Genomic DNA, 14,745 nt, shown 5'->3' with positions numbered 1-14,745 from the left:
TGAGGGTCATAAAACCAGCATTCTTATCCATAGGACATCCTCAGCAAAAACCTGTCATTAAATGGTGGCTAAATGGGACTTTGTGGATGCCGAAAGAATTTCACTTGCAGAGTTATATAACCTCTTTGCTACCTGTATCTATTTTTGTGGACATGACTTGTTAACAAAATTCAACAGCAAACTGTTCAGTGTCATTTAAAACTCGTGCCTTTGTTAACAAAAGCATCCTTTACCCATACCACAAGAGGGTGCAGCAAAAGTAAACATTAGCATCAAGCAAAAAAAAATGATGGAGGGCAGATCTTGCAGCTTAACGCTGCTTAGGAGTAAGTGCTTAAGTTTTGCAAATCAACATTTTTTGCATACAAAGTAGTGTGAACAAGAGTTGTGCTTTATTATTTGACGCACTGAAAGACGCACTTTATATTTGCCGGTGATGTTTTTTCCAGCTGATGTCCCCATTTCTAGATGCCCATTTTAATCAGTTAGAAATGACATCTCTTTTTCTTGCCTACATCTTTCTCTTTTTCTTTGCCTACATGCATCACCATAAGAAGTTGGCATAGACTTAGAAGTATGTTGGGGAGCAGCATAGCACAAAAGACGGAATTGATACACAATACACACAATCTTTTAAATATGGAAACTATGCAAAACTAAATAAAAATACTAGGAAATGTCTCTGAACAAGAGGCACCACATCTGGCTTACTGAATCAGTATTCATGGTGGTATTATGTATGAGTAACTATGTTTAGTTCTATCTAATGCCATTATACTAATTGAGGATCAAGTGGTTTTAATACAATTGCATTTGTTTATTCTTCAAATTTATTAACTATTTTTCAAATTAATATATACTCAATACTAAATACTGCTAAAACTAAACTTCTTTAGAGTTATATGGCTGTTTAACGTTTCCACGAGCCTTTAGAAATGATGAAATCAAAACCTTGCCATTCTCAGCCATTTCATCAAGGACTTGTTGACCACAACAACACATCACAATCCACCTTTTTTAGCAGAGTTATTGGAACAAATACTGCCCACTCTAGGTTAATGAGTTCTCATTAATGTTGGGTCTAATAAAGAAAACAGACCCATAAAGGGAGGTACTACTAAAAAACATTACATTTCATTTTTCTTTGCTTTCACAAGTACAGTATCCCTACTTTCACGAAGAAAATTGAAAAATCAAGATTGTAAATAACTCAAAGTTGGTTAAAATCGCCTTTCAAGAGCACAAGGTGGCTATTATTATTCAAAAAGAGCCGATTGTCTAGAGTCCCCCGAAAATTTTCAGTGCGCAGCTTGCCATTGCATTTCGCAAGAGGAGTTCACCAAAGTTACATGCTCAAATTAACCACGGCTCTCAAGTTATCATGATGAAAGAAATCATTTTAAAAGGCGCATTTTTGCCACAAAGATGAGGCTTCATTCCTCTGTTTAGAATGCGTTTTTCTCACGAGGCAATTGTGGGCAACTTCTTCAGATTGGACATCATGCTTTTGGTACCTTGATTGCCAGATAGGGATGAAATTTTTCTCGAATTTCTCAACAACATGTGAAGAGTGCAATTACATCTTTTAAAATGTGATATTTAAAAAATTATTATGAACCTAAAGTAAGAGCCTTCTCACACATTAATTTTTCTTGTGCATTAAAATGTCTTATGAAGCAATATGAGTTATTAATAGTTCATAAAAATAAAAGTTCAGTGGCAGAAAAAGTGTGTCCAGAAAGAGCTATATTTTACATACTGTCATGGTAGAAAACAAAAACTATACAACTTTACAATAAAACCGATTACATATTGTAAATCAGTGTAAAAATTATGTAACCAGCAAAAATATCATTGCCCTAGGCTATCGATGTGAGAAACCGTTTTTTTCGAGTAGCATTTACCCTTCAATTTACACTTCTTTCCTTGCCCACTCTAACGTATGTTAAAGAAGCACCTCACATTACAACATTTATTTCATATTGACAAGCATTGGCAGCAACATCAGGCTACAATGAGAAGTGCTAAACTCTTTCATTACCCTGCATACTCAAATCGATCACCAGTGACCGACGCTTTTAGATCGTCGATCTTGACATGTTAAATTTGTTTCTCGTGCACCCAGCACTGTCTAGTAGTTAGTCCAACCACTCAACTTACAGAATCAATTTGAATTTGCTCTTTTTAGCAACATATTGATTTTTGACAGACCTTTATGTGAACCAATGTGCGTGTACTGTTGGTAAAGTCAACTAAGCTGGTGAACTTCACAGAAGTTTGTGCCCCTAGTGATTATGCTACAGTAGCATTGAAACACGCACGCACGCGTGCCAACACACACGCACACACACATGCACACACGCACACACACACACACGCACACACAGCAATGATGTAGTGGTTAGAGTATCAGCCTTGCGTTCACGAGGTCCGTGGCTTCAATCCCGGTGTCGTGCAGTTCCCAACCAGATTAAAAAAAAAAAATTATCCACGTGATCATGGAATTGCATTAAGAGGCCTGGGGTGCTGCCTTACCGGTGACCACCGCTGGTAACGCACTCCCTCAATATAGAAAGATTGGCCACCCTGGTGCAGTCAGTATCTGGCCACTACCTCCCACATGCATACGTCAATTAACACACGGCCCTCAGTCCCCAGCGGCTGCGAAGCAGCTGACCACGGCGGCAATCAGATCTGCGATGCAGCAGGGGGCGTAAGAATCTCTTCGCCTGGACAGGCCACCACTGGAAGCTGAACTTGACGATCAGATCTGCAATGCAGCAGAGGGTGCTAAGAATCTCTGGGCCTGGACAGGCCACCACTGGAAGCTGAACTTAGCAACGTTTAACGCTGAAACCTCATCTAGTGAGGCAAGTCTAGCTGTACTATTCGAGGAGCTAAAGGGTGTTAAATGGGATGTAATAGGGCTCAGCGAGGTTAGGAGGACAGATGAGGCCTATACAGTGCTACAGAATGGGCGTGTTCTTTGCTATTGTGGCTTGGCTGACAGAATAGGACTCAGCATGGGGTTCTTTATACACAGAAATATAGCTGGTAACATAGAGGAATACTATAGCATTAATGAAAGTGTGGTAGGTATAGTAATTAAACTCAATAAGAGATACAAGATGAAAGTGGTAGAGGCTTACGCACCTACATCCAGCCATGATGACGTGCTAGTCAAAAGCTTCTATGAGGACGTGGAATCGGCAATGAGTAAGGTAGAAGCACAGTATACAATACTGATGGGCGACTTCAATGCCAAGGTAGGGAAGAAGCAGACTGGAGACAAGGCAGTAGGAGATTATGGCATCAGTACAAGAAATGTCAGAGGGGAGTTCGTAGAATGTACAGAACGCAATAATTTATGGATCTAGAATATCTTCTACCGAAAAGGAGGAAACCGTAAAGCGAAAACGAGAAAATCGTAAGTGGAGATGGAGGAGCCCTAATAGTGAAAGTAAGAACAAAATAGACTTTGTACTGAGTGCACACCCAGGAATTGTGCCGGATGTGGAAGTGTTTGGCAAGGTGCGATGCAGTGACCGTAGAATAGTAAGGTCTCAAATCCGCCAAGACTTGAAGAAGGAACGACAAACTGACATGCAAGAAGCCAATCAATGAGCTAGCTCTAAAAGGGAAAGCAGAGGAATTCAGAGTTTCACTTCAGAACAGATACTCCGCTCTTTTCGAGGAAACCAGCCTTAGCGTTGACGCAATGAATGATAACCTGACGAGTCTCATTACGGAGTGTGCAGTGGAACTTGGAGGTATGGTAGTTAGACAGAACCCTGGAAAGCTGTCTCAGGAGACGAAGAATCTCATTAAAGGGCCACTCACCAGGTCCCATACCAAATTTTAGTTAGACCGTGGAAGTTGTTGGGTGTCTGATGAGGAACGTTTTGCTACAAAAATTTTTGAATCAGTTCATTACAAACTGAGAAAACAGTTTTTTTTTTTTTTTGAAGCGGCGCGAAGCAAGGACGAGAGGAGGTGAGCTCAAAACCCCTGCCGCTCCTCCGCGTAGCCTTCGCAAGCCAAATCTCTTCCCTACCCTCTCCGACATCCGACCAAAAGGTCACGTGCACATGACGTGCCTTAACAAGCCCAACCCCCGTGCACGAGGTGCCTGTGAGGTATTTTTATTGCACCGGCCATCCCTCGCAGCTTAGCTTCCAGCGCTTTCGTTCGGACAAGAGAAGAGAGAATGCAATTGCAGCATGTGACAAATCTCTAACTCCACTCGCACTGGACGCATTCTTAAAATTTTTGCGGCTTTGAATTCGTGAGGCAATACGCACTTCCAGTGAATTCATTACATGGTTACTTGAAATTGTTTCAGGGCCCCTTTAATACATAGAAAAGGAGATGACAATGACCTAGTGATCCCACTACGCGATGGTGCACTGATACGAAAAGTAAATACCTTCCAACCTGTTCGACTAAAACACACACATTCAAACTTGCATTTGCAGCAAAAGTCCATCAGGAAGCATATTAGATATTTGTAGCTATGTTTCAAATATTCTCCTTTTCATCTTTGCTTAGGGTATTATACTTTGTATACTACAACAGAACATAAAAATTTAATTTTTAGGTGCCATGTAAAATATTTTGCATACGGCATCTGAAAAAAATATGGAATTGATGTTGCTTTAGCAATGAAAATAACTGTCAAAATTCATGACTGGCCACATCCTCTAGAAAAATAACAGCCTGTTTGACAGTTTCATTGGTCGCAGGTATATAGTGAAATATAGCCAAGCAATCATTTTAGGGTGAGGAACTGAAGCAGTGTACAGTTTGCACTGCAAAGCAGTACCAGTGCTTGCGTGCACCAACATAATGACAATATGAAGTGTATGCTTTCCCACAACTGTATAAAGTTTAGAATTTGTAATGGTGTTATTTTTGTTGCTTATGAGCTAGCTAATGATAATTACAATGCATGTTCTTTGTTGCTGCTTCATGAACACAGTCTTGTTATATCGAAAGGCACATGTTTTCATTTGTTCAATCGGTGTGTGCATTATTTCTAACAAGGATGCCTAATAGAGAGAACTTTCGCTTGTACAAACATTAGTTTAACAAATATTTCAGAGTAAACATTTTTAAAAATCCCTGGTGGTTTTCCTACACATTCTCTGCAGAAATCTTTCAGTTAAACAAATTTCGTAGTAGTGAACATTTCAGTTGAACGAACTTGATCTGCAGACCTGGGCTCATTTATCAAAATCATTCAATGAAGTTTTGCACTCTACAGCACTGGCGCAGCCAATCTGTGGCTCTCCCGAATCGCCCATCCATCAGCGGCAGGGTAACATCACTTGTGCACGCAGTGCCACTGAGACAAAGCCGCTGTACGGGAGTTTTAAACAAGCCTCATGCGCTTCTGTACCTGAGCAGAACTACAAGATTTAGAAATTGATTCCAGTGCTGTAAAACCAGAAGAAAAGTGTGACGAAGTTGTAATGGCCCAGACTGTAGGATAACTTAGAAAGTTTCGAGATTTCTTGTGACAGCAACAAGCTGTGCCACAGACAGTGGCAGTGCACCGAGACGTAGGCTCTCTGGACAGCTTAGTCTCTTCTTGCACTTTAAAGGCACCAGAAGAGACACAGAATGAAAATCACAGAATTATTTTGAAAATAAATTGGATTTCCGCACATGAATCAAGCACAATTTCACAATCCTGAAAAGCCCTTTCTTGTGACGACACGGTTATCGGCAGGCGAGAAAACTCGCGAAAAAAAAAATGCAGGTGGAGATGCCACCTCGAGATTCTAGCATTAAACACTGTGACATAATAGATTTTGAAGTTGTCTAATCGGTAAAAATGAAGTACATTGTCATCTGTGAATGCCATAGACCAAGCATACGATCTACCGAAAGTTTATCAAGCCAATGTCATGAAAATACCAAATATAAAATTTTAAACGCCTGCCGTAATGCGTGGCGATTTCGGTGAGAAATTTTTAACCTTTATTTTAACCAAGACATTGCTTCTCTTCAGTGTAGCTTTAAATCTCAAAAAAACAAACCGTCCTAATGACCTCACAAAAGAGACATTCTCATAATTACCCTGAATGAAAGTGCATGCACATAGTTAACATGCAAGGTGTTATGTCAGTGACAGCATGAAACAAGGACCAAATGCACTTAACCAAACAAATTAATGCAAACGCTTGCCCCTGGAAATTTTGGAAATCATTATGTTACTTCCTTCAATTAAACTACTACTAGGAATGAAATTAGACAGCTTTGAACCATACCTAAACAGAATTCGTATTTTTACAGTTGTAACCATGTTTAAACCCTGTCAAAATAAAGCGCGCTCAACTAGCCAGTGAGTGAGCAATAAGGCAAGTATTGCTACTACTTAAGAAAAAGTTATGTACTAACCTTTACGCTGCATCTAGGAGACTAATCGCTTCATGGATTACAGCAGATTGAACAAAACGCAACGCTAATGCCCAGTTTAATCTAGCTCAATTTACGCGCCTGCCGTTTTCTTGGGACTAAATAGCTGACAATTGTGCTTTAATAGTTTTAGGGTGGTGGGCCTCCAAGCAGCTTGCGTGCCCAAGCTCTTGTGTTCGTCTGTACACTCATTGCTCACGCATCGGGTAAAGAACACGGGAAGAACACAAATAATGCAAAAGAGCTTGGGCATAGAAGCCACATTGGGACACTGGCTTTAAAGGGAAACCAAAGAGAAACAATGAATCAGTTCAGAATGATAGTCTACTCTCTTAATGTAGTTATTTTCAACATCATAGGTTTATCAACAGAGAAGAAAATCAAGTTTGAAGTTTCATTTATGTCTCTCGGCGTGATGTTCCGGATCAAAGAATCGAAGTCGGGCACCAATGAATAAAAAAAGAATTCCTCAAACTTGGACTATTTTGCACATTTTCTCGCTCGCCAAGCATCTTCTCATGACAAGCGTGTTTTCTGTATCATGAAAGAGCGATTTAATAATATGAGAAAAATAGTTTTGCTCTTAAGTGTCTTTTCAATGCTATATCGTAAGACGTTTCAGATATGTGCCCCTAGACCTCTCTATTTTCGTTTTCGTGCAAGAGCCTCAAAGGTGCACTAGAGGAGGGCACAAAACACATGAGCTTGGGTACGTACGCAAGACACTAGTGGGCCCTGGCAGTTAAGCTAAATTTTCATTTTAAACACCGTTTCTACATCTTCGTAAAGGTGGAGACTACTAATACAACAAAGCCTTCCAGAGAAAAACCCAGTGTCGCCTGCAAAACTATTTTCACAGCACTACGTTAGGAGATACCCCTAAGCATATTCATGTTCTAAATGCACCACGGTACAACTGAACGCACAAAATGAGCCCAAGTAGCCCTCAAAAAGTTGCGCAAGTGCGGGCGACCTTCGGGGGCAGCCCCTTCCCTCGGGCGCTGGCCGGCCAACGACTCCCAGGAGCAACCCTGCCCCGCCGGCCGCGCCTCGGGTCAGCGCAGGAAATGGAAAGTGGTCGCGCCGCCGAAACCAGTTTGTCGCCGCCTGGCGGAAGCGACGGTCCGGACAAGAAGCGAGCGGGCCTATCAGAAGTGGCACTTCCTCGTAAACGGGGGGGCCGCAGATATTTTCGGGGGTTGTTTTCCCTTTCGCCGCCGCACGGTGCCTGCAAGGTGGAAAACAAAGCGAGGAGCTTTTTGTGGTCCTCCTCTCGCGCCAGCCTCCGGCGGAAGAGTCGGCGAAGCAGTTCCGCCAGCTGTGCGCTCAAGAGGATCCGCGGCTCGACGAGGCGTCTCCCCTTCCGCTTGCCGCAGCTGTGACTCCGGCGAAACGTGAGCGGGCGACACAAGTGCGCGTCTTCGATCGAAATAGTGGGCGTGCGAAAGAGGACACAGCGGTTCACGTGACATCTTGGATACCCTTGATCTGTTACCGCTGAAAGCTTGCTTAAGAAATAAGAACTACATGCATTGCGTGATATTAGGAACACGACCATGCATATGCGCGGGAAGCCACTGAGAAGCTATGCACTAGCCCCCAAAAATATAGTCCAGCATAATAGTCCACAGCCTGTCACATAATAATAGTCAAACACGTTCCAGCCGAAAACGAGCTGAAGACAGCCGCCACTGCCCCCGAGAACCTGCAACTGCCGCTCGGCAATAAAAGTTAACCGTGAAGATGACATCAGCGAGAGTAGGGTGCCCCCGAGCGATAGGGAAACGCCACGCTCTTTTGCACCCTCCTAGCGTTCTTGCTTAGGCACGCCCGATCGATCTTCCGGCCCCCTCTTCAAACCAAAGCTTCGAATAAAAAAAGAAAGAAGAGCCGAAGGCGCGAACGACTCGTGCAATGGCGGGAACTCCACCTAAACTTCTTCGTGTACTGGCTCGTCACAAACGTCGCGCTCTCCAAGTCTCCTCCAGAGCGGAATGCGTCGAACACTTGGCTCGCAGTGGCGACAATGAACGCACTGCGGAACCCCTCCCGAGGGCGTCCGATTGACGAACGCGGCCCCGCGCACCGAGAGACGCGGGCGCTCGCCGCGTGACCTGCTTCCGTTTCCTCCTGACACGGTCTCTTGAGTCGGAGCAGGAACTCCCAGGCGTCGAAGGTGAACGCGCCCACCGAAAGGGAAAACAAGGCGCCGGCGGAGAGGGGGCAAGGTTGCGGCGCATGCTCCGCAAACGAGAGGTCGCGTCAGATGCAAGAGAGTGCGTTTACAAAGCTCACGCTTGTCTTCAAGATCGAAACCAAAAACCATCGATGGGAGCACATAGGTGCGGCAATTGGGACCAAGGACGTGCTGGCGATATTCGCGGCACTGCGGATAGGAGGCAGTGGCCTACTTCCGTCAGCATATTCCATCACCGTGAACAGCATTTTCCGCTCTACAGAGTGGTCCTTTAATGAATTTTTTACCCAACAGGAGTTTTACCCGTCTGGTACTGGTCCTCCCCCATTTCAGTCGGTTGATTGTTTCACGGGGTCCCACGCCCTAACACGATTCGAGCTGTGAGAGACGTAGTGGAAGGCTTCGGATAATTTCAACCACCTGTGGTTTTCTACCGTGCACTGACACCGCTATAGTACACGAGCCTAAATACTACCTTCATCGATTGATTGATTGATTGATTGATATGTGGGGTTTAACGTCCCAAAACCACCACATGATTACGAGAGACACCGTAGTGGAGGGCTCCGGAAATTTCGACCACCTGCGGTTCTTCAACGTGCACCCAAATCTGAGCACACGGGCCTACAGCATTTCCGCCTCCATCGGGAATGCAGCCGCCGCAGCCAGGATTCGATCCCGCGACCTGCGGGTCAGCAGCCGAGTACCTTAGCCACTAGACCACCGCGGCACGGTTGGCACCCGCGCCTTTAGGATCAGCAGCCGAGCACAGAGCTCCGCAACTTCGTAAAGGATGGAATGAAGTCTGCAACCCCTGCCATTTAGCCTATACACCCGATGTAAGAATTAAAAGGCCGCAAGCGCTAGCCATTTTCAGCGGGAAGCGCTTGCGAGCCGCTATATTACACCTGAGCTGGCGTAAGTAACAATAACGGAAAAAAAACCCGACAGGACAAAGCGTTCACGAAAGTAACAGTGTTGCAGTCACTTGTAAAGGGCGAACTGCGTTTCATCTACCACCGAAGAACTACAAAAATGATAGTCGTGCTGTCACCCTTGCTTTTTTATATATACCTTGCATAAAAAGCTGGAAGATCCCGAGTCCATCAAAACGAAACCCATAAAGGAAGGCGAACAAGGGCAGCAGAATATACTCAAGCAATTAGAACGCCATTCGCTTGGTGGCGTGGCATTATTGCGGTCCGTTTTCGGTTTGGCTGGTTCATTAGTTTTTAATTTGAGGGTCGTCAAAATAGTGCGCTACTTTTTAAAGAGGGAAACCGGGGGAAATCTCGGTTTCCGTCGCCTGGCAGTCGAAAGCGCGAAACTTATTTTCGTGGCAACAGTCACGAGAGAGGAAATGTTTTATCAAAAATTATAAAAAAAAAAGAATCCAGGCACGTGGGAGCGAACAGTAGTGCGCGGGTTCCCTACGATGATCGCCGATGACCATTCGGGCCCGTAGAACAAAGGTCTGGCGGACCTCGGGTGCCTCGTCGTAGAGGGCATCGTCCCGCAGCTGCGGTTGTGGTACAGGATGACGGGAGGGGGGAGGAAATATTTTCGCGGCGCACCCCAGCGTGACATGCAATACCGTTGGGGAAGCTGCCACAGTCCAAACTATTGGCACAGGCACAGGCACACGAAAATTTCGCACCAAAGTGGGATCCTTCATACGTTCCTTTGAGCTCTCTGACAAAAAAGCCCAAACGAACGTATCGACCACGAGAACGGGGGTGGGTGGTGCAGGCAACTGGCGTACGCTGTGTTAAGGCGCGCAAGTTAAATACCTCGCCCGAAAAGTGGGCGCACTAAATAAAGATTTCGGGGGCTGCCCTCCCCTTCCCCCCGATTGGTTACGACCCTGACTACACGCACACGATGCCAGTATAATTGGTATAACTGTCAAACGCCAGGGACACTCGAACGTATTTTGCACCTGTCCAGCGTCTACGTAACGGAACGACTCAAACAGAGATCTTCGAGTTATGTCGCGAGGACATACCGTGGCGCCACCATGCGGAGACACCCCTGTGACGTACGAGGTTGGATTGTTCGGCCAGCCCTTTCCTGCAGAGCCCGCCACTGTTCTTGCGTCTCATTTTTTCTTAAATATTATTTTATTGAACTTCGACGAAATCTGTAAAATACTGATGTGGCTTCTTCACTGACTGTACGAAGTACTAAATAACTGCTCCGAAAACAAATGTTACGCTTCTCATAATGATAATAAGGGCTGCAGTGCGAGCACGAAGGTGCCAGAAGAAAAGTGAAACGAAAGGCGAGGCAAGGAAAGCAAAGAGGACAACACTGCTTGCCTCGCCTTTCGTTTCACTTTACTTCTAGCACCTTCGTGCTCGCACTGCAGCCCTTATTACCATCAATTCCAACCAACTAGCCCAAATAGCCGTTCTTCCTTCTCATAATGCCCAACTGCCGGTGTCGTCTGCTATGGCCACCTAATTCACGGGGGCCGAGCGCGCTGCTTTTGTAAAAGGTAACGAGTCATTCTGTGTCGAATCGAAGCCATCAAATGGGCATTAGCGCTTGCTTGCTGGCAAAACATTTTTTTTTTCTGCAAGAAATGCGCGCAACAGTTCCACTTCATACATTGCAGATTTGCACCTAAACACGGACCGTGGCGGGTGACACGACAAGAATTTGCAAATGTACATTCCTGCTTAGCACGTATAGCCCTATATGATGCATAACGCAAGCTGATCGATTACCCGCTCTGTGGGAAGCAATCCTGCATCCTCACAGATGCCCGCAGCCTTTCTGTTACGATTGGAGGCACACTTAATTAAACGCACGCGAGTGCTTCATTAAGAGTTGTAGCTATAGGTGAAATTTCTCACGAGCAAGAACTTTACTGCGGCGCGATCTTAAATGTTTTTGTATCTGTCACCCCTTATCGCGCAAATTTTCTACAGCTGTCACCATCGTACACATTCAATCGCCATCGAGCTACACAGGGGTGAAAATTTTGGATGACTGGCTCAGTTCTGGAGCTTCTACAAAGAGGTCAGTCGCGATCGGAAAATACGATCCTGACCGGGCTCGATCACAATAGAAAATGCACCGTGGGCCAGCCGGCCGTACTTAGCGCCCTTGAATAAGCATGCGGCGAGGTTTCGTTCATCGCGTACATTTTGTGGTAGTTGTTAGAAGGGTGAACCAGTTGTCGAAGCTCACCGTGTTTTCGCCTGTAGCTGAAAACATAAAGAGAACAAGTGACAATGGCTAAAGACCCATCTATACAGCAAGGAACCCCGCGAGTCCACAGTCACACATGTAAACTCTCGTGGTCGAAAACACACGTGAGAGCAACTAACATGGACACCCGGGGAGGGGGGGGGGGGGGTAAGGGGAGTGGCGGTAAAAGATACCGCCACTCCCCTATACGGTATAAGATACGGTAAAAGAATGTAACCTTTGGCAAAAACTCAAGCGGCCCATGCACGAAGTAAGAACGAAGGTTTCGTCGAACGTGCCGCACAAACACGCAAACGCAACTGGCCCCGAAATAGACTGGAATAGGCTAAACATAACGGAGAGAGAAAAGAACCGGAAGGAATTGTCGGCTCTGACAATTCAGACAACGGCGCACATTCTTAAACGCAACGACGGCAACCTCCCACACTTGCAGGCATGTTACCACATTATATTTTAAAACATACAGAATTTGGACTGTTCGCACGTTCATTTTTCGTTAAGAACGAGGCTCCCATGTGGAAACTAAATAAATTACTCTTCAAATTGGATTTAATTCTTAAGAATACTCAGCTTCTAAATTGGATTTCCGGTTATCTTTCGAATCGAAAACAGTACTTTTTCAATGACCATTGTTCTCGTACAGTACCGGTTGACTCGGGTGTTCCCCAAGGCTCTGTGCTCGGACCCCTCCTCTTTTTATTGTTTATAAATGATATATCACATGATATACCTGTAAAAGTTAAGTTATATGCGGATGATTGCATCCTGTACTCGGAAAAAGAAAATCATGCTGGTCAAATTCATTTAAACGATGCATTTCAAAAGGTCATTCGTTGGTGCGATAAATGGCAGATGTCAGTTAATTTAAAAAAACTGTTTTCATGAAAATTTCTCACAAACGTAACACTCTTCATTTTGCATATTCAGCCAATAATGTTTTTTTGCAGGAGGTACAACACTACAAGTACCTTGGTCTTTGGATTTCGAATGACCTTAACTGGACTAGACATATTAACACTGTAATAAGCTCGTGCAATTACAAATTATTTTATCTTAGACGAGCTCTTAAGCACTCCACTCCCGCCGTTCGCCTTGTTGCATTCAATGCAATTGTTCAACCTACTTTAGATTATGCATCCATAATTTGGTACCCTTACACCAGAAAAAATATCAGCGAAATGGAAAAAATTCAAGAGAGCTGTTAGGTTTATTTACAACAGTTTTGGTCGTACTTCAATAACATGTTTATTAGCAAAAGCTAACCTCCCAACACCTACACAAAGAAATAAAGTATTGAGATTGAAATTTTTCTTTCGGTTAGTTAAAGGTTATTTTAAGTTAGACTTATCACATATACTTCATTTGTCCACAGGATATACCACAAGGCAGAGGCATGCCTTTACAATAACCCCATTTTCCATTCGTAATAGCACATTCAAGTATTCGTTCTTCCCTAGGACAATTACCGAATGGAATAACCTTAGTAACGAAGTTGTTTCCCAGTCATTCTTGAACCTTTTTGCTGCGCAGCTCTAGCAGCGAGTGTCTAATTTCTATGATATGAGCTCCTGTTGTTTATTTCAATCACTGTAACCATTATCTTGAATTTAGCGCTCATTTCTCTATATGTTCTTATGCCGGTTTATTACAAACCACTGTTCTTTTTTTTTTCGTTCTGAAAGTGTGTAAATGCCTTACCTGTTTTATATTTATTTGTTTGCCGATTTGTAAACTTATGAAATGTACATCCACCCTGCCAAAACCCCATGTTAGGGTTGCAGTATTCATAAATAAATAAATAAATAAATAAATAAATAAATAAATAAATAAATAAATAAATAAATAAATAAATAAATAAAACTGAAACGTTCTGCTTTGACATGAACTTCCGTGGACGGTGTTCATTTAAGCCCACGGGCTTGGAATAACAACAATAACAAAAGAGTGGTAACAACCCCATCACCCTCTAGGAAAGCATGGTATATAGGAGTAAAAATAAAATATCGTGCTTGGCTCCTTCGCAGTACGTAGCGCACTGTGGCAGGTAGTAACCACGCCGCCGATAACTTTTACCGCACATCTTCAGAGTTTGTAGTCTGCAGAAGTTCGCACACTATAGAAGTGAGAGCAACAAAAAGCAACACTTTGTTCAAAAAAAGTGAAAACCGCGCGCAGTCAGGCTAAAAACAACGCATTCAACCGTCCGCTCCCCTTCGCGAGAACGAAGCGAGATCACGTGATCCAACTCTGCACGTGCCAGCGATTGCAGCGCCCGCGCATACAGTGGTGGGCCTCGCAACGACGCCAACCACACAATTTTCGAAGGCCACTGGACTGGACATGCATGACTCGAGAGTTGCCCCAAACGAGACTGATCAGAACATACGCATATTCTTTACACTCGTCATTTGTTACCGTTGCTTCCCTGTCCCCGATGTAGAATTGAATAGAAGGCCAGAGCAAACTATCACCCAAGCCGCCCTCTCTGCCATTCAACAAATATATCTTTCACACACGCGAACAACGAGTAGAGTAAAAAAAGAAAAAAAGTTCTTGGGCACGCCATCTCCAGTTTGTTGTGTGCCTTTACAGCAAAGGAAAGTAAAACAGTCGCGTGCTGAGTGTCCCTTATCTTACAAACTCCTGTTGACGTACATTTTATCACGTGCATTCCAAGTATCTCCGTGCTTATCGTATAGGCGTGTTCAAGCTTTGCTTCCAATTTCGGGGGGCTCTTGAAAATGTGGCTCCTTGCCGAGGGGGGCTTTTGTATCTGGCCCTCGACAAGGCCTTTCGAGTGGCAATCATTCGGACGCTTGCCAAGTGCTCCACACTCCTCCCAGCGGAAGCGCCAGCGAAGAGAAACAAACATCCGATTTTTTGCCTATGCTCGCGGCCAATTTCGAACGCTC

The 14,745-nt window shown here is 44.3% G+C and overlaps 1 protein-coding gene across 4 annotated transcripts in view; it reads right to left on the bottom strand.

The window, feature by feature from the left end:
* Positions 1-14,745, bottom strand: part of LOC119175769 (M-phase inducer phosphatase 1-B) — a 157,930-nt gene that overhangs the window by 61,833 nt on the left and 81,352 nt on the right. The window lies entirely within an intron of this gene.

This window comes from Rhipicephalus microplus, chromosome X, assembly GCF_043290135.1.
Source record: "Rhipicephalus microplus isolate Deutch F79 chromosome X, USDA_Rmic, whole genome shotgun sequence".
In the NCBI taxonomy this organism is placed as follows: Eukaryota; Metazoa; Arthropoda; class Arachnida; order Ixodida; family Ixodidae; genus Rhipicephalus; species Rhipicephalus microplus.
Note: the sequence above shows the minus strand (reverse complement) of the source record. Positions and strands in the feature narration are given on the sequence as shown.